Raw genomic sequence first — 19490 nt, 5'->3', positions numbered from 1 at the left:
GCAATTACGAAGGCTCTCGAACGAACGAGCCGAATAATTGCTCTTAAACAATGTGCTCATTTTCAGAGTTAATCGTTTTCTTTCCCATGTAATATTTATTCCCATTTTTATTTAGAAAGGAAAAATTCTAATTCATATTGGGATGTGTGTTGTATAAATTTAATTAGAGATCGAAATAAATATACACACGTACACATACACTGTAAGATAGCGCAGATCCTCTATATGTTTATTTGAATAATAATTTTTTTTTTAAATACACGAATTATTTATATAAAATTATAACATTTTTTTATTGTAATGTAAACCTGTTGCATTACTACAGCATCTTTAATTCGTAATTGAAAATTTTTGATTAAATTTATTTTGTGTAATTATAAAAAAACTCGTCTTTTTTTTTAGATACAACGGTATAATTATTTCAATACCGATTATTTCGTGTTTCTCGGTTATGGTTAAAATATTTTTTTCCTTTATTATAGAAATGCATATGACAAACATTACCATATTGTGATAAGTCAATAGAATGCGTGCGATTCAAAAACCAAACATTGGTTCGGTTTCGGTATAGAAACACAGTTGTAGGATGATATTGCAATATGTTGGAATCGATAAAGGAATTATCTTGCTTTTAAATCAATTTATTTTCCCATATGTATCGCAAATATTAAAAGCGCATTTATGCGACGAGGCAGCAATACGCGGTATTAGTTATATAAGCGTATATAGATACAAGTGATATACGTGGAATCGATATCGGCAGCTAATGGGAGTGTAATCAGTTTTGTGGTCATACATACAGCGTTATTCAAATTATTGCGCTGACTGTCAGTGAGATGTTTATTGCGATGTGTGTATATGTGTATATAGAATTGCGTCCAATTTTCCTATCAAATATCATTTTGCCTACGTACTATAACGCCTCGATAAATACAGGAAAACAATATGATAAATATGAGAGGGGGGAGGAGGGGGGAGAGAAAGAAAGATAGGCTCTCACTCAACGTCTTTGTTTTTGAAACGGACGATTTTATTATACGGATTATCATGTTCTGATCATGCGTGGCAATAATTTTGCCGCGATTACAGGACTTTCATCATGAAACTCACCAACAGCTTAATTAGACGCGAATGGGCCAATTTAAGGTAACTGATAAGGTCACGGGGAAATGTGACCCCGTTCATCTAATCGTTCGGTTTTAATCAAACGCGCCGCGCTCAGCTCGAACCGCCTTGGTATAACAGGCGCGCAAAAATTGGCTCGTTAATTTTAATTATTTCGTTCTGGGCCGGGGCATTTACGCAAATTTCCTGCTCTTGTAATTAGTCGATAGAAAAGTTCATTTGCGCGAAGTATTATATCAAATTCAGTACGTGCAGCGGTTTTCCTTACCCTCTCGTCGCTGCGCTGGCAAGAGGGATAATGAAAAATGCTACGTATACACGATAAATTTGCGAAATAAAAAAACAAAAAAACCTTTGCAAAGATACGCAGTCTTGCGACATTTTAATGTTTTATATTATCTAGCGGCTAGCGTAACCAAGATCGTGCAATTTTGAAAATTTACATTACCCTATGTTTTACATTTACGTTGTGAAGTATCCTAGATATTTTTTAGAAAAGATATTTTTTAATGCTATTTTTTTTTTTTTATAAATTTAAAGTAAATATTTTTTCTCGTATGAAATAAGAGATTACGTTATTTTTGCGATGACAAGATCGAATATGAAAATCTTGTCATAATTATTTAATATCTCATAACGTCTTACGTGATACAAAAACAAATCGATTTGTCACCTCTTTGAGAAGATATTTTAAAAGTTCATCTACATCTCGTGGCGGAAAATCCATACTTATCTGATATATTTATAGAGGTAGATAGCTTAAACGAAGATTATAAGGATCGCGGTCCATTAATGTCTTGCTGGAGGTCTATTCAAGCTATACCGTGTACTAGGTACTAGGTGCATTACTTGATTAAATTGACTTAGTCCTGCACCATGAAGCTCCATTGCGGAAGTCTCCGCTTCTACGAACGAGTCCCTCAAACCAGACCTTCTTGCAAGACCACGGTTCTTACATAATTGGATACAATTACTACGGCTACACGTAATTCTTCACAGACATGTTAAATGTTCAAATGTCGAATGTATAACTTCGAGATATTGTCTCGAAATTATATTTACTTGAGATGATTAAAATTATTATCAAATTATTAGTAAAATCGCGTTTATTGCGTTATAAGGACGACATAAACATCGAAGAGATTGCGATGCTCGCAAATAAGTATGCTCGATTTTACATTGTTTCCCAAAATAAGTATAAACATATTTGGATATATATGGACACACCTAATTATTTAACGGTGAGGTCACACACATACACAACTGATAGATTGATATTTACCACGGCTATGCGAAATGATTTATTCGCGCAGTTAATCAATTAGTTCTTCGACATGTGGTCCGTTATAACCCTGGTGCAATACGCGATCCATAATCACCGGCACAAATACTTCTTGATGTCACGGTTGATTAAGCAAATAGAATTATTAATGCTCAGCCTATTATATCGACGTGGAATAACCAAAACAATTAACAGTTATGCTCGATATAATTGCGCAGAGTGATAATTATCGCATCTCGATCGTCAGTAATTCTGCGATCTCATTTCGACAAAAATAACGTAATCTCGAAAGATTAATCTTTAATACGTATATGAAATATCAAATAATACGCACTGATCTATTGTTTTGTAATTTATCTGATTTATTACTTGCATATATTAAATTAATATTCAAACGATATTATCGCAAAAGATGATGATAATAACCGCGTCGCGTACATTTATCGCGTTTGGTCTCGATTAGGGTTTTGAAAATTCGCTCGTTTACGTTTCGGCGCGTTTAATTCGCGTATTTACGAAGTATTTCGGGGTAACCGAGTCGATCGGGTTTTGAGTTCGATAGTACTTTTAAAGCGGAGCCGGCCAACACTAAATTACTTTCACCGGATCGATCTCTCTCTCTCTCTCTCTCTCTCTCTCTCTCTCTCTCTCTCTCTCTCTCTCTCTCTCTCTCTCTCTCTCTCTCTCTCTCTCTCTCTCTCTCTCTCTCTCTCTCTCTCTCCAGTCCCAGCTTTGCCAATTTGCTTCGGACAGTCGCGGGCTAAAATATAAGGTTTACCGTTAAAGGGCATCAAAGCGAGACCTAGAATACTCGGCAAATGCAATAGCGCTTTGCTTCGTCGACGTTATCGTCATTCGTCGTTCTCGAAATCGCATGCAAACGCGATAAAAACTACTCACGTATATGAAACGCGGCGTAGAACTTCCTGAGTTTGGCTGAGAAAATGACTGGAAACACGGATGTAGAGTAAACCCAATCGACTTTGCGCGTGCTCGTGCGTCATGATTCGCATATAAAACAGTCGCGAGCGACGATCGTCATTCAACATTGGCACCAGCCAGATGCAATATCATCTCGTTCGGCTGTGTATATCCTGTTCGCGTCGCCGTTTTCGAGATTTAGCGCGTTCCGCGGCGCATTGAAAAATTGATTTGTACTTTCGTTTACACACGAAACGCGCGCGCGGCGCATCGAACTGGATCCCTAGTCGAAAATTAAACTTCGAGACCTTGATGGATTTACATGTTTTAATCCCCGAACATGGTTCCACCATTTTTTAGATGCGATCGGCGCGCAGACGCGCGGCTTTGCATCGGTTGAATCGGTGAATCCGTAAACACGATTGTCGAGGAAAAAAAAAACAGACGGATTATCCGATTATATCGGAGTTTAGTAATCTTCCTCGGCGATAAATATAAAAAAAAATTAAAGCTGTCGATTCTCGTTTTCTCATTCAAGGGGCGCGAGGGATATAATATTAATGTGGGATACAAAAAAATTATACGTATTTCGGATATTTCAAACTTTTCTCATGTCACGTACATCTCTCTCTCCAGCGATATTTTTCAAATTTTCAAGAGAAGCAGGTGCGTTTGTAAAATATGTATAAACGATTTGACTCATCGCGCGGTGGGCTAAATCCGCACCGTTTCTATTTCGCTTATAGAGCGTAAAAGGAAATGCTTTCGGGCGCGACTTCGCGGGTGTCGCAACAGCGTTAGATAAATCACGAGCAGAGGTTGCCAGGAAACACGTAGAACGCGTGCAGCTTTCATTGTCCTACTTGTCACGTTTATAAGTACACATATGCCACGTATATACGCCGGTGTTCTAGGCGCGGGGGGAGGAAAGGGGGGACACGGAAGGAAGGGAGAGACTCGTTTATACATATGTGTGTGTGTATATATGCGAGATGCCTTTCGTCTCTGCATGTATCCGAGAGCTGCCGGCTCGTCTAGTCAGATCCCAACTAATTTATACCCTACTGCATTAATATGCGCATTATTCTATGAGGAGGAGACGAGCACAGACACCCCGTACGCGCGGCTAGGGATATTACATACACACACGTGCACACTAGCATATGCATATATTCCACTCGGTCCACCGAATAATTACTCGCTTTATGTACGCTTTATGCACCTCGGAGCATTGACTGACTATTTTAATGAAGGAAACTTCGACCGGACGAGTGAGTGAGAGAGGGAGGGAGAGAAACAAAGAGCGCAGCAAGCTCGGCGAATGTCATGTACTTGTACAACATGCTCTCGAGACGTCGATAGGAACGAACGAACGTATTTACGGATGCGTGCGGCTACGTTCGATTATTATGCGTAGTCACGCAAATCAGCTGGGAATCGGCGTCTATCGCCGTTTATACCGCATCCCGCGGGATTTAAGCCTCGTTGTACATACAGTATACACGTTCGCGCATATTTCCATCCATCTATCGATCGATCGATCGGTGGAGCCGCGAAGATGCTTTCGATTCTGCGTTTTCGAGTGGGTCACCTCGGTAGGAGAGCGACTCGAGATTTTACGCGCGTTTGTTGTCGCGTTTAATTGTTATTAAAACACGCGATCAGATAGAAGCGGTTGTAAAAGACCGAGACAGGATATACGTAATAGCGGACGTTTGCCATTCGTATATGTGCGATAGAGATGAATCGTCGACGAATACGATAACGCGTATTTTATCGCCGGTATACTTAATTCTATCGACGTTTCTCTGCGAGGGTTTCTCTCTCTCGTTCCACGGCAATAAGATTTGGAAAAGTAGGGAACTTTGCGTCGCGTGGAAACGGAATATTTCAGAAATGGATCCGCTCACGCAAGGAGTCTTGATGCCAAAAAAAAGTCCGTTTGACTTTTGTGTCGATTTTGTCGCGGGTCTGAATTTCTTTTCCCCATGATTATGTAAAGGCCTTTTTTCCTCTCTTTTGTGATTCTCGGATCTTTTTATCTTGCCGTAAATTTAAATCGAAATTGCTTCGTCACAAAAATACACGCGTATTTAAATATTATCACGCAATCTTTGCTTTTTTATTACATTACTTTTTTTTATTACGTTATTAAACTCGTCGAAATTTTATTTTTCCTAAGAATTGAATATACTTTTCTCTCCTTCCGCATGATTAGATTCAAATTTGCGGATGCAGATCCCGTATATAGTATATATATACTGAAACGTATCGTTTTCAGCGGAATGTATTCGCATGCATAAAACGAAGAACACGTAGAACGGGACATCTCGCTCTGCGTATCGGCGACGCTACGAGTCCACGTTGTCTTTTCTGAATTTCCCGTTCAATTGAATTTCATGCTTTGGTACTCTACGATCGGCCATTGTGCTAGACTCGTGTGACCCAAATTATTCCTTCCCTCTCGAAATACGGGCTGCGAATAGTTTCCAGTGCACCAGCCAGGGACTAAATATCCATACCTACCCTATACCTATACCCTATTTCTACCTACCTATCTCCGGCCGCGACAAATCGGGAGCAGATCCTTTCGAAACTCGCGACCTACTTTGCACGAAGATCTCGAAATTCACCTACGGTCGAAATGATTTATCGCCACTTTTACGAATTGCATTGGTCATTGCATATGAGGGACTCCCCTCGCTTTTCATCATACGCGGTCACGTGTATATGCTCTTATGCACTTTTCCTTCCTTTCTTATTACATTCAAAATGCTCCGAGTTTCTCTTTTCATCTATCTTATTATATTCTGCACAGATCTGTGCTTGCGAAAAGAAAAAAAATGAAACAAAATGTATTTATTCGTTTTTAATATAGAACGAAAAAAAATTAACTTTACAAATATAGAAATCATATATGAATCATTCCCGTGCGCGTTATATATATTGTTTGCTACATATCGTGAAAACGCAAAGAAAATATCAAGTATCCTCGATGCTTCGTAATAAAACGTTTTGCGCGCAGGAATTTCAGCAAAATTGCGTTCGCGAGATGGAACGATCGAAATATCCGGATCCGTTCGTCGTTACGAACAATGCGATATGCAGTCTTAAAATTTCGTCATGGTAGAAGCCATACGGGAACAGGTCGGAGGAATGAGAGAAGCGATAGACTGGCACGCTTCACCGTCACCGATGAAGAATATAAATTACAGAAATGGTGCATTCTGAAAAATGACATCTCGAGCAAATGGCGACATCCGCTATGCCTGCAGGCTACGTTTGTTCCTGGCGGGATTGTAATCTCGCGGAATAACGATCCAATAAAAGACGTATGAACGCGAATCGTTACCGGGAATCCAATCGCGAAATAATAATGACGACGCAACTTTCGAATCGCGCGTGTATATGCAAAAATCTTGAAGCGCGATTAACGCGTTTAATCCTTTTATCGCGTAATATCAGAGAGGTTCTAAAAAAAATTACGACGTGTATATACATGGGAAAATTTTGTCAATACAATATATATCGATAGAAATATCGGAAAATCAATAAGGGTGGGATATATAAATGTGTCGATGATCAATTTGAATCCAATCAAAAATTTCTATTGCATGCACGCGATGAAAATAGTTAAGCCACCTCTTGGAGGCGAACGGCGAACAATGAGGAATGATACTCATCACCAATTTTTACTATTGGACCGAATATAAATCGGGCGCGTAATAAATATTTGCGAGAAATATCTCTGGCGCTCGTGCAACCGTATAATTATTATATTCAACAAGCAGGAAGAGAGAGGGAAAGAGTACGCTTGATAACGAAATCGGCGAGAGGGATTTTCTGTAATGGAAAATTCAACGCTGTTAAAATAGAAATCATCGCTCGCAAAGTGTCTTCCGTCTCGACTCACCTCGCTGTATAAAATTTATCTGTATGATATAATTAAGTGGCACAACGGGTAATCGTGTTACGTACGGCATCACGCCCGCGTGCGCACGCAACGCGTCGTAAAAATAAAATGCTTTCGGAGTGAGAGCGCGAGCTCATCCGTCGTGTGCAACTGCATTTCCGGCTTATTTACACTTGTCTCGCAGTCCACGGCAAATAACATTGCTTCCTGCCAACGTTTGCGCTCGAAAAAGAAATTAATTAGACTATTGCATCGGTTCAACGCGCTTGTCCTGATATAAAATTCTATCGTAAGGAAATGTTAAGATAATCGATAAGGGAATAGAACACTGAGAGAATTTTCTCTTAGAATTTACCCTGAAAATCATGGTAATCGTGAGACAATATGGTATGAAAAGAATTTTATGAGAATTTCTCTGATTTATACTTATCACCATAAAAATAATAATATCTATCACAATAAAATAATATAAAACATATTTGATTAATTTTACTAAACTTCATAGTAAAAATTGGTTAAACATATTTTATATTTTATTGTAATGGATATTATTTTTATTGTGATAAATATTAATCAGAGAAATTCTCATAAAATTCTTTCTATACCATATTATCTCGCACGATTACCATGATTTTCAGGAGGGTGTATATATATATATATATATATATATATATATATATAAATTCTAGGAGAAAATTCTCTCTAGCAGTAGACACCGGGAAAAAAGTGACATTATTATATACACATTTATTAGTTTCCGTATATATCAATATGCGGCACGTTAGTGTTGGCGGACTTGATCGTTAAATCGAAGCGACTATCTACCTACTTATATTGTGGACAACTTTCCCAAAATAAAGGTTGCCAGGCGAAACTTTGTCGCCCAAGTTCCCCATGAACGCAGAGCATAATAGAGATTTAGAAGCGGAGGAGAGGAGGAAGGTTGCCTTCCCTCGGACGGATCGATGGCACGAGAAACGAGGTTTCTCACCGCAGCAATCATTTTTCTACGCTCCACCCCGTAATTACGAGTCATTACCGGTACGGAGGAAATTTCGCCAGGTGTCGACTTTCCGAACACGCCCGTTCGAATTTACGCGGTCGTGTGTACGCGTCTTTTCCTTCGATTTAATTAAGACGACGTCGGGTTTATTAATACCGTCCGCCGGCACAATGGGCGTTCCAAAATTGATGCTCGCGGGTGGTCAAGTACGCGAATATTACAGGAAATTGAATTTTGACGCCGACGTTGTTTACGTGTCACTCGTTTATTCAATCGCTCGCGCGCATTCTGCAATAAAGACCTATATAATTAATACGGTCGCATATAATTGTGCGATAAAATATTCACTTCGCGTTTTTCAGATTCGTATTATTCAGATTTTACAATGCCCGTTTTGCCCCCAACAATCCCGTTTCGTGACGAATTAATTTTCTCCGTCGCATCAATTATTTCTCTATCAAAATTGAGACGTTGTTATAATTAAATATTACGATCCGAAAATAAAATAAACACGACTTTTGTAGCACGAAAATGAAGTGAACCACGATGGAAGATACTCGACTATGTATAATAAATTATTCCCAAGTTACATTTTTAACGTTCTACACTAATGTATGTTTAGCGTGACTACCCTTCCAAGGTAAAAGACATATTTGAGAGATCGAGCATAGAGAAAGAGAGAGAGACACCGATATCATTATATATCGCGGCGATAATCCCGCTAAGACCAGCGGCGTCCCGCAATGAATGTTGGAAACTTTTCCACTTCCACGTGTCGGTGAGCGGCATGTTTCACTCCACCGCGTCTTAAGACATACTTTAGAATGATATATCCGCGCGTACTTTGATTCTCCCTGATCCGCTCTCTATCGTATACCCATTGCAATACGCGGCCCGTCAAACTCGTCCCTCCTTCTCGCTCGATCGAGACAAAAGTTTTACAAGCGTGTTCTCTTTTTTCTTCAAACAATTTTTCGCCAAGTCTTTTCTTCTTCGTTTTCTCTCCTTTCCGACTTTTTGTGAAGAAAATTGCTCGATATTGGGGGGCACCTGTTGGCTGACAAGTAGGTATACAAGAGAAAACTATGCGTCAACAGCACGGAGGAATTATTAATTGAAACTAATGAGAGAGGCGAAGTTCATAAGTCATTAATCGAATCGCCTCGAAACAATGAGATCTTGTTTTTTTTTCTCTCCCTAAACGACCCTTTGTTCAGCGAGCGCGATCCGTCTTCATTTTTTCCTTTTTTGTTTCGCGCATCAAAATCGGAATTTTAAATTTTCATCTTTATCCGATAGATTACGAAAAATTACGCGAAAGTTATATTACGCTAATTGTTATATAAATTTGATGTAATCTCTCAGGATCAATTTTGCATTATTTATTCAAAGCAGGTTTTTTTTTACATTTTTTTACACAGTTTGCTTCGATCTTTTATTATAACTTTAAGAGCTCAATTTAATTTGAGAGTCAAAACAAGTATATAAATAAGATTTTACATGTTGATGGAAAAAATACGTCATTTTTCTCCGTTTAGGCATGTTTATATTAGACACATTTTGCTGACGAGAGAATAAAATATAATGACGATAAAATATAAATTCTAATTTTACATCGTGTACATATCATAGAATCGGAAGCGCATTTTGCTCGATATTGTCGCCGCAATGATCCGGCAGTTTTTTTAGGACCACTGATACACACCCGCGTATCCCACGTTGCGTGACACATTTTTTTTTTTTACATCGAAGACTTTTTTTTCAACGATCTGTCGCGCACCGGTTGGCCGTCGCGTTAAACTTCCCGCATATTTATCCGCGAACCTTTTTATATCGAGCAGCTCGCTGGCAGCTTGCGCTTCCCACGGCGCGGTTAATGAAAAACTAACATCCCGCGAGGATAAGGTGATACGGAATAAACGTGCTAAAAGCTTGTCTTTCGCCTCTTCGTCGTAAAAAGGCGGGGAGCGGGACGCACCTCTTTATGCACCGGCGCTAATCTCGTCGCACGTGCGACTACAACGACACACACATATACACACACATCGTGGTATTCTTTTTAGTTAGAATTTACCCGCGCAAATTGTGAGAAGTCCGGCTTGCCCGTCTCTCTTCATTCCCTTACTTGTCGCTTGTGTAATTATTATTTCAGTAGGAAAGGCACGACGTGCCTTGCCGTTGACGTTGACGTTGCAATTAAACGTATATTATTGCTGTAAACAGGACGAGCGAACGAGCGCGCGCGGCCGTTTTCGTAATTTATGATGCCTGGATGTCCTCTTTCCCCATGGGGAATCTTTAAGCTTTAAGCGATAAACGGTGACGCTGCGCGCGCGGCGAAGACATAATTCTAATTAAACGGCACCGGTAAACGACGGACGGGGTTCGACGGAGAGAACACGGGTCGTCGTCGTCGCTGAAGAAGAATGCGGCGTGGAGGATGGAAATTTTTACGCACGACGTGCTACGGCAAATAAAAAGATACGCGCGAGTTTATATTACGGCGTATAACCCGTTTCTCTCGTCCCCTACAAAGACCCATTGCCGGTTACGTGTTCGCGAAAACACGGACGACGAGGGAGCGCAGAGAGTTACGGGTATCACACATTTGCCAGCTAACAATATGTTTGTCCCTGGCGATTTCCACAAAAGCAGCGCGTCGGAAAAACGGAATAACTAAACGGTAACGCGCGCTTATAGCATTAATTGGCCGGCGTTTATTCCAGGTCGCGTTTACACTGACATTTTGCGTCCGAGCATACATGACACTTTTACGAGGACGCAAAAAGGGGATGAGATTAAAACGATTATCGAAAGTCTCTGACATTTAAACGCGCGCTTCCGATTAATGCACAGAAATATTTTCGTTATAATTCTTCTTCTTGAATTTTATTCTTCTAGTTTTATGCTGTTTATAGTTTTGTTTGAGTTTCAATATCTCAACTTATGTAAATTGATTCTCCGTCTTTAAAGATGCTAGAGAGAAAATATAGAAGAATCAATCAAACTTTAGTTAACTTTAATTAATGTTTGTGGCAACGGTATATATACATAAGTAATAGAGATGGCGATGAATTATTCAACACTTGTCCAGGTTGCTGTAAAAGTTGTTTAGTTTATATCCGTTTTTACGAACACAGAAGAGAGATCGCTCCAGTGCCGCTCGACATGAATACTCGTCGAAGCTAAAATAAAAAGTTAATACACTGTCTGTTCGTGTTACTTTGTCATGTGGAAGCTTCTGATACCGGCGGTGGCAGCGGTAATCGAGGAACATCGAACACCTGGTTCTCGCTTTTACCCTATCCGATGACGAGTAAACCGCATGAACAAGTGTGTGTACGCGAGACTGAATTTTCTAACATCTCTGTAATAACACTCGCGCGATTTCGTAGCTGCGTTAAATAAAGCATCCTTCGTAAAAGTGTCACATGCTTTATTAATAGCTAACACCGAACAGACAACACTGACTCGTATATCAACCCTAGAAGAAGTTTAATCCCGGGATTCAAACGGATCCCATGTTTTTTTCATTTTCCTACAATTGTGGGAGATACCAGAGAATGAGATTTATTTATATTTATATTTTAGCGCGAAAATTACGCTCTTTCTCGCGCTCTCTTTTAATGTTTAATTATTTTTTTATTTTTTAAATTTCTAAAATTTTAACTGTAAATGAAAATGAGAAATCTGTTTGGTTAATTGAAAAACAAAAATCGTAAGAGGAGTTGGAGGCAATTAAACCTTGGGGTCCATTTGGGGATCCCGATGAGTGCTTTGATTGTATCACGGAGTATGGATATCTAGGGTTAACAAAGGGTTCCCTTTGATTTAGAAGCCCTTTGGCTTTGTACTCTGCGAAGTCGTAATATCGGAGCATCGTGAATTAATCTTCACGATTGCACTCTATTGTCTTATCTTCGCGGAACGATATCAAATGCGAAATGTTGATTTCGATCTTTCCACGGTTCAACTGCACAGCGTCGAGCCAAGATTACCGTGGTTCCCGGAAAATTGCCAATATCGTCCGCACAAAGAGCACATCTTTCCAACACATATTTACATGATGTTTGGAAAAATGCAGAGCTATACAATTTGCAAAATGTTTATCGCGGCGCTCTATAGTAATTATACATTGAATATATATTCTCGAGAAACTTTTGACGTATGTACAATTAATATATTTTATCGACAACATACATTTAATGTATGCATAAGTTCATTATTAGAAATATTTAATAATTTGACAAAATTGAGGAAAGTTTGAAAATTTATAAAATGATTAGTTTTATCAGAAAATTAAATCTTTATTTCTCTTTCTGTAATTCTTATTCTTTCAAATTCACGATCCACGGGATTTAATTTATATTTTCGGAGAGTCTCTAAAATTATAATAATAACACGTCTGTCACGAATTTTATGTCACGTAAAACGGTTTTAAGACAACGGCCTTACAGGCCTAGAAAATAACTTTGAAAGCGCTGCGGACAAAGGCTGATATCCTCTGCACGTGCCTTGATACAAGCGTGTGCTTTCGTCCGACGTGAATACGTACGTGTGCACGCTACATCTTCATTGTCTACGGGGACATTCTTTGATCGGGCTGTGACGAGGAAAACGGGGGACTGATTACGATCTCACCAGTCTGGTGGTGGATGAACAAAAAGGAATCCGGGGGTTGGACAAAGACTTTGAATCGCCGCCACAAAAGCGCAACGAAAAACAATTGTACACTGGGCATGTGTGTTTATGGAAAATGGTGAATAGAACGTTGCTTCGCGTGCCAGTAACTTCACGAGAGGGAATTATATATATTAGTAGGAGGAGAGAGAACGTAGAATAGATGGATTATTTTTTCCGTTAAGAGACATAGCAGTGCGCAAAAATAATTTGATAATAATTTTTCAACTAGAACCAGAACAATACAAGCGCGCGCTACGTGCGCGCCATTCTTCGGTTTTGTGTTAAAAAAATATTTTTTAAAAAAGAATATAAAGTTTGTTTAAACTCGATTAATATTTTTTCACAGAAATCAGCTGATTAAAACATTAATTTGCTAATTAAATTTTAAAATAATAATATGGTAAAAAATTAAAATAGTTATATGTTGTAAATAATATGTTATAATACCTTATTCTCAATTAATATTTTTTGACAGAAATCAGCTGATAACTGTCAAAAATATTAATCGTGTGTGTTTAAAGTATTATAATATATTATTTAAAATATTATTTTAATTTTTATAATTAGCAAATTAACGCTGTAATCAGTTGATTTCTATCAAAAAATATTAATAAAACGAAAATTTGCTAATTAAATATTCTAGCTTACATATTTATATTTATATTGTGTATGTTATAATTTGCTAATTAAATTTTAAAATAATAATATGGTGAAAGTTATAAAATAGTAATATGTTGTAAATAATGTTATAATACTTTATTCTCGATTAATATTTTTTTCTTTCTAAAGCTATATCTTTTCGAACGAATCTCCTTCGAGTTTTAATTAATTATTAATATTAAGTCATGTATATAGTATCGCGCGCGCTATTAGAGTGAAGTTGCCGATGTTTGTGTAGCTTCGGCCATTACCGAAACGCCGCGAGTATCAGGCAGTTGGAGCTGCGTCCCGCTGTGATTAATTAGTAAGCATAATCGTTATAGAAACGATTTCTAACCTTTGTATTGCAATATTTATCAATCGCATATCATAATTTCAACGTTAATATCGTCGTAATTATTCGAAATTGTTCGAAATAAGTAGTCGTAATTGTTCGAAACGCATATTTCGCGAAAAATTGGATGCAAAATCTCTTGCCAACATAACTCAACTTAATCTGTTTTCGCGCGCGCGAATATGTTGCGATCCGTGGATATATTTATCGTTAATTCTAGTTTACATATTTATATATTGTGTATATTTTATAGTACGAAATAAGATTATTCTAATATATGTATGTATTTTATTTGTTACAGATAGCATTGCGATACACAGTGCGATTCACGCGTCGTGTCGGGAGTGCCGTGTAAAGTTTCGCGTGTCGGGAGTGCCGCGTGTAAAGTATCGGGCGATCGTAATTATTCGTATTTTCGCGAGTGTCGTGAGTGCTACCATGGACCAAGAGAGGAGGAGGAGGCCCGGGGAGGCATCGGGCGACAGCGGGGCAACTGTGAGGTATGCGAAATAAAAACATTTATTCTAAATCGCATTGTTTATGAGATGTTAAGTCGATTCTCGCAAGTAATTGTTGCATCTTTTCCGCGATGCTGGATTGACTATTTCGATTCGCATTGTGCGTTATATTCATAGCGTCGAGAGGCTGTCATCGCGAGGGTTAGTAGTTTAACAGTTTGTTCAAAATAAAATAAAATAAAATAATGATATTAGTTTTAAATAATATATTATAATACTTTAAACCCGATGAATATTTTTGACAGTTATCAGCTGATTTTTGTGAAAAAATATTAATCGCGGATAAAGTATTATAACATATATCATTTAAAACTAATATCATTATTTTATTTAATTTTACTTTGAACAAACTGTCAAACTGCTATCCCTCGCGATGACAGTCTCTCGATGCTACTAAATATAACACAACGTGAATCTTGAGAGCCAATGAGCTTCGCGGAAAAGCGACAACAATAAACTTCGATATATGCGAGTATCGACTTTACATATTTTTTTTAGAAAAGGATTTGATGAGCTTCATTTATTAAATAAGAGCTTGAAACATTAGGTACGATTCGGTCTCACGATATATTAATTATGAATTTTTAAATTAGAATTTGATGAGCTTCATTTATTAAATAAGAGCTTGAAACATTAGGTACGATTCGGTCTCACGATCTATCGATATGCAGTTATTGAATGTTTTAAATAAAATTCACAATTATTTAAGTCGAACATTATAGACTATCTTCAAAATTTATATATATAAAAGTTAATTAAATGAATAACGAACAAGAACGTCAGGAAGAAAGAATATAAGATGCAAAATTTATCGTACACAATATAAAATTAAATACATTTTATAGAACGTTAAAAATGCCAATTAGTCAATTAATTAATCGTCCGTAAAAGATTACTGCCGGACTTGTGATGTGTACAAATGTCACCCCTAAAAATAGCTCGTCTCTTATTCCCCAATAGAACGCGCTCGCGTCGTTAAAAGGATTACTCGTGAAAAGAAATGCGTAACGAAACGATCCGTGTGTAATGCGTTTCCTCGTCGTTACAGTCGCGCTAAGCGATGTACTGTTAAGGCAACATTATGCGAAACACTGGAGAATGCTAATGTCCCCTATATAGTATAAGGATCATAGATGCCAGTAACACGCACCCTGAACCATATATGCGTGAAAGGGGGTTCTTCTGGATATCCTGCAGAAGCAGCATCAAGAATAGTACAGTCGCAGCTAATACAATAGTATTAAGGAATATATGTCTGCTGTGTAAATTTTATCGGCAAATGTATATATTTGGGTTATATTAATAGATTGCAATATCCAGCGTCATAAAATTAGAAAAACGAAATTAATTGAACTTTTTTTTTATAAATATGCTTTCTCAATTTGTTCAATTGAATTGATAAAGCCTGCTGCAAATTTTCGCGCGATATGATATTCATTAATTTCTAATTCTATGTTTGAGTACGAGAATATGTATATATTTGCACGAGTTTAATCGTACGGCGAGAAGATACACATACATTCCATTATTTCCACTGTTTAAACTTGAACATGTTACACTCATTCTTGTTTGAAGGTTGCAAAAATTTTTTTTTCGTTCGAACGATTTTGAAATCGATTGTTTTCAAACGTAATCATTCTTATCGCTTGGATAATTCGCGCGAAATGAAACTTCCATCGAGGACTGTACGGTGCAGGATTCTCCACGGATTGCCTGTGCGCGACAGCTGAGCTCTGCTTCGGTCATGGTTCGCTCCATTTCAAACTCTTTTTAACCCCCTGCCACCCCCGCGAGTCCTCCTTCTGGAAAAGCCCAAAGCACGCGACGTGCTCAAACGAATGGGCTCCCACGGGAGCGTAGTTTATTGCGTCCAAATCGCGGGCGAGTGTTTTGTGATTTAAACAAACGGCGGGACCAGGCCGATGAATGGTCTTCTCGAAGAGTTTACCTGGCGTTGTCGAATTTTGTAGATTTCTCACACGAGCAAATTGAAGTATAAGAACACAGATATAGACGCTCGGGAAGGGGAGGAAGGGGGCAGAAGTCGCGGATTTCGCGGGTTTCGCGTGAAGTATAAAGGCTCTGGCTATGAAGAAGGGGAGTGAAGGGAGAAACGTAACTTTTTCAGAATTTTGCGCAAAGTTTCGCGAGCGATATACAGATCGGGTAATATTTAATGTCGATTCCTAATTCATACAAAACCCTCGCCGATGGCGGGGGATCGAAACGCGTATATTCACGCTAACGCTCGTGGAACTTGAAAACATGTTTCCATGTTTGTGATATATCGTATGGCCGATATATAAATGTGTAAAATTCGACTCGGTGCTATACCTTCCAATAATCGGACTTTCTACCGTAAAATGCGCGTGGAACCGATCGCATCCTGTTGCTTTTAACGGATTAAATGGGATATGCTGTATAAGCTACCTTCCTACTATATCAAATTTGAATGACAGTCTCTTTGACAAGAGAGCGAGAGAGAGAAAGAGAGAGCTCGTAGAGTTGACCTAATTATTAACAAAAATTTCGAAATGACTGTTAATGCGGTAATATTTGACATTACAAGTTAAACGATCGTCGATAAAGTTAACAGCATTTGAAAGTTTAAACCTTAATTCTGCTTTAGAACGGTCGTGCAACAAGAATGTCAATTTTCAATCGACACAAAATTTAATAATGTGATAATTTAACAATGTGTTTCTTCTCATTTGCATTCACCGCACACAATTGTACTATGCAATTATTATTGTACGATTCTCTACAAAGATTTAAATTTTCTTGCACAAATTTTCATGCTACACAGTTGAAAAATTTGTGTTAAATTTATATCACATGTCCCAAACGGTCCACAGAAATTTTTGTGTTAATTTAACATAATACGGATATGTTAAATGATGACACGAATATTGTGTTAATATTTTAACATAAAATAAATGCAAACTTCAAGTAAACTTAAAATAAATTTTGTGTTAAATTAACATAGTTTTAATGTAAAAATTAACTAAAAAAATTGTTAATTTTACATTTTATCATCCCCACTTATATTATAAAGTAAAATTAACATTTTTTTCTGTAAATTTTAACAGATAAATCTTGTCACTAATAATGTCGAACATATTTATTGTGTAAAATTAAAAGTAAATACACATTGTGTTATTTTTACACTTTTTTTCAGTTATTTTAATAATTTAACATTTGAGTTCAATTAACACAACAGCAATATGTTAATTTAACACAAAAATTGTAACGGGGACCGTTTTTAACAAGAAAACACAAATTTTCAAACTGTGTACTTGTAAAATATGATTTTTATATCGCGTGTCTCGCACTATTGCGTATAATGCTCGAAAATACTATTATGGATACAATTACGTGCTAACATGGCTGTTAATGAATGCGAACGGTAGCGGTCAATGCCGCGCCGACGCGTCAGGACCAAAACCTAATCACGCACGTTCGGGGAATTACATTCGGCTTACAGACAACTACGTTAAATGGAAATTGCAGGCTACCGAAACTAGCAATCGCGATTGGGCCATTGTTTCGATTGCGTATAGGCATTTTGGGTAACTGTGCTCGCGCGAGGTGGGGGTGCGTCATGATTCGCCGTTTATGGTCTGCAGATATTTCTGGCCCGCTCGATGGCGAGATAGTTTCGCGTCTCCGTTGATTAAGTTATTTAAATAATCGTCCGGATTAAAACGAGACAGAACCGGCGAAAGTAAAACATTATCGAGGTATATATCGCGACCGACCGCGCGATATATTTTTAGCGTTGCCGGACAGCGGCAGTATTCGTTAACACCCGTTTATTCGACGGATGCTTAGATTTACGAGTCGACGTCCGTGTTTACGAATAATCGTTCATAAATCATGAAAATGAAATCGGTCGAATCTATCTTTCGGACGTTTTACGGACGACACGTGCGCATTCCGTGTAACGCGCCCGAGCCTCGAACTCGTTACAGCTTTTTGTTACGCGTTTACGAGATTTATGGTACACCGGGTCAAAAAATTATCATTAATTATTTTTTTGCCAGTGATTATATCAGTGAGAACGAGTGTCGCGAGATTTTCGATGTTACCTCGTGTGCACGGGCGAGAGAGAGAGAGAGAAAGAGAATAATTGACAAATGGTTTCGTTTAATATTAGTTTATGCAGTGTATATAGGTAGTAAATGTAAAACATGTTTAGCCTTAATTTAATGTAATGGAACTTCTCGGCGCGTTTTTTAACGCGAAAAATTACTGCGGGTTAATAAAAGCACAAATAACGCGCGAGCTCATTGGTTCGTTAAAGCCGGTCGATTTACCTTCGGTGGCAGATTTAATTCTCACGTTGGGGCGTTGACATCGGTATGGCGGAGCTCGCAAAGATCGCTAAGCAGATTCTGGCATCGGTTAGGTTCGTTGACAAATTGTCCATTGTATCGTTCTGCGGTGCGCGACGATTGGAACCATGCGTGTTAGTTCGCGTTTACACGCGAAATTCCGGATGCGACTAGCTCGTCGAAACACAAAAGCGCCACATTGCCAACAGAATCGTATTAGGGTGGGTTAGAGAGATACGGAGGAGAGGAGGGAGGGAGGGAGAGAGGACGAGGATCGTCGATACAGGATGCCGCGAACAGATAGCCCGATAAGCTTCTGTGAGATCGTGATTCCATATAAATCCACTTCGTAATATACGTGGAAATTAATAACGCTGTTTGCATTGCACGGAAACGCGTTTATAGAAACGGAAACTTCTAATTTCGAAAATTCTTTCTCTCTCGTGCTACATATCCGGATATTTTTGCTCGTTCGTTAAGCACGATCGGCGAATAAAAATTCTCTATCGATATCTGCGGTTAACGATAATATACAATATACTATCATTGGCTTGTGCATTGCATTGATGAATAATGAATTTTAATCTTTCACACACACGCTTTTGTTTTTACATTATATGTCGATGACATTTTAGCTTTTTTCATGACCGTAAATAACTGTGATGAAAGTACGGCTAATGTGACAACTTTGTCACGGGTAGCTTTTTTAGATTGTAC

At 38.2% G+C, this 19490-nt stretch overlaps 1 protein-coding gene across 1 annotated transcript in view; it reads left to right on the top strand.

The window, feature by feature from the left end:
- Window positions 1-19490, top strand: part of LOC145934677 (neurotrimin) — a 363184-nt gene that overhangs the window by 12662 nt on the left and 331032 nt on the right. Inside the window, exon 4 of the mRNA XM_083035307.1 lies at window positions 14223-14421. The gene's annotated coding sequence lies outside the window, so the exon portion shown is untranslated. The remainder of the gene's footprint in view (window positions 1-14222; window positions 14422-19490) is intronic.

Source organism: Prenolepis imparis, unplaced genomic scaffold, assembly GCF_030444845.1.
Source record: "Prenolepis imparis isolate NDT839.2.m4 unplaced genomic scaffold, iyPreImpa1.0 SCAF_4, whole genome shotgun sequence".
NCBI lineage: Eukaryota > Metazoa > Arthropoda > Insecta > Hymenoptera > Formicidae > Prenolepis > Prenolepis imparis.
Note: the sequence above shows the minus strand (reverse complement) of the source record. Positions and strands in the feature narration are given on the sequence as shown.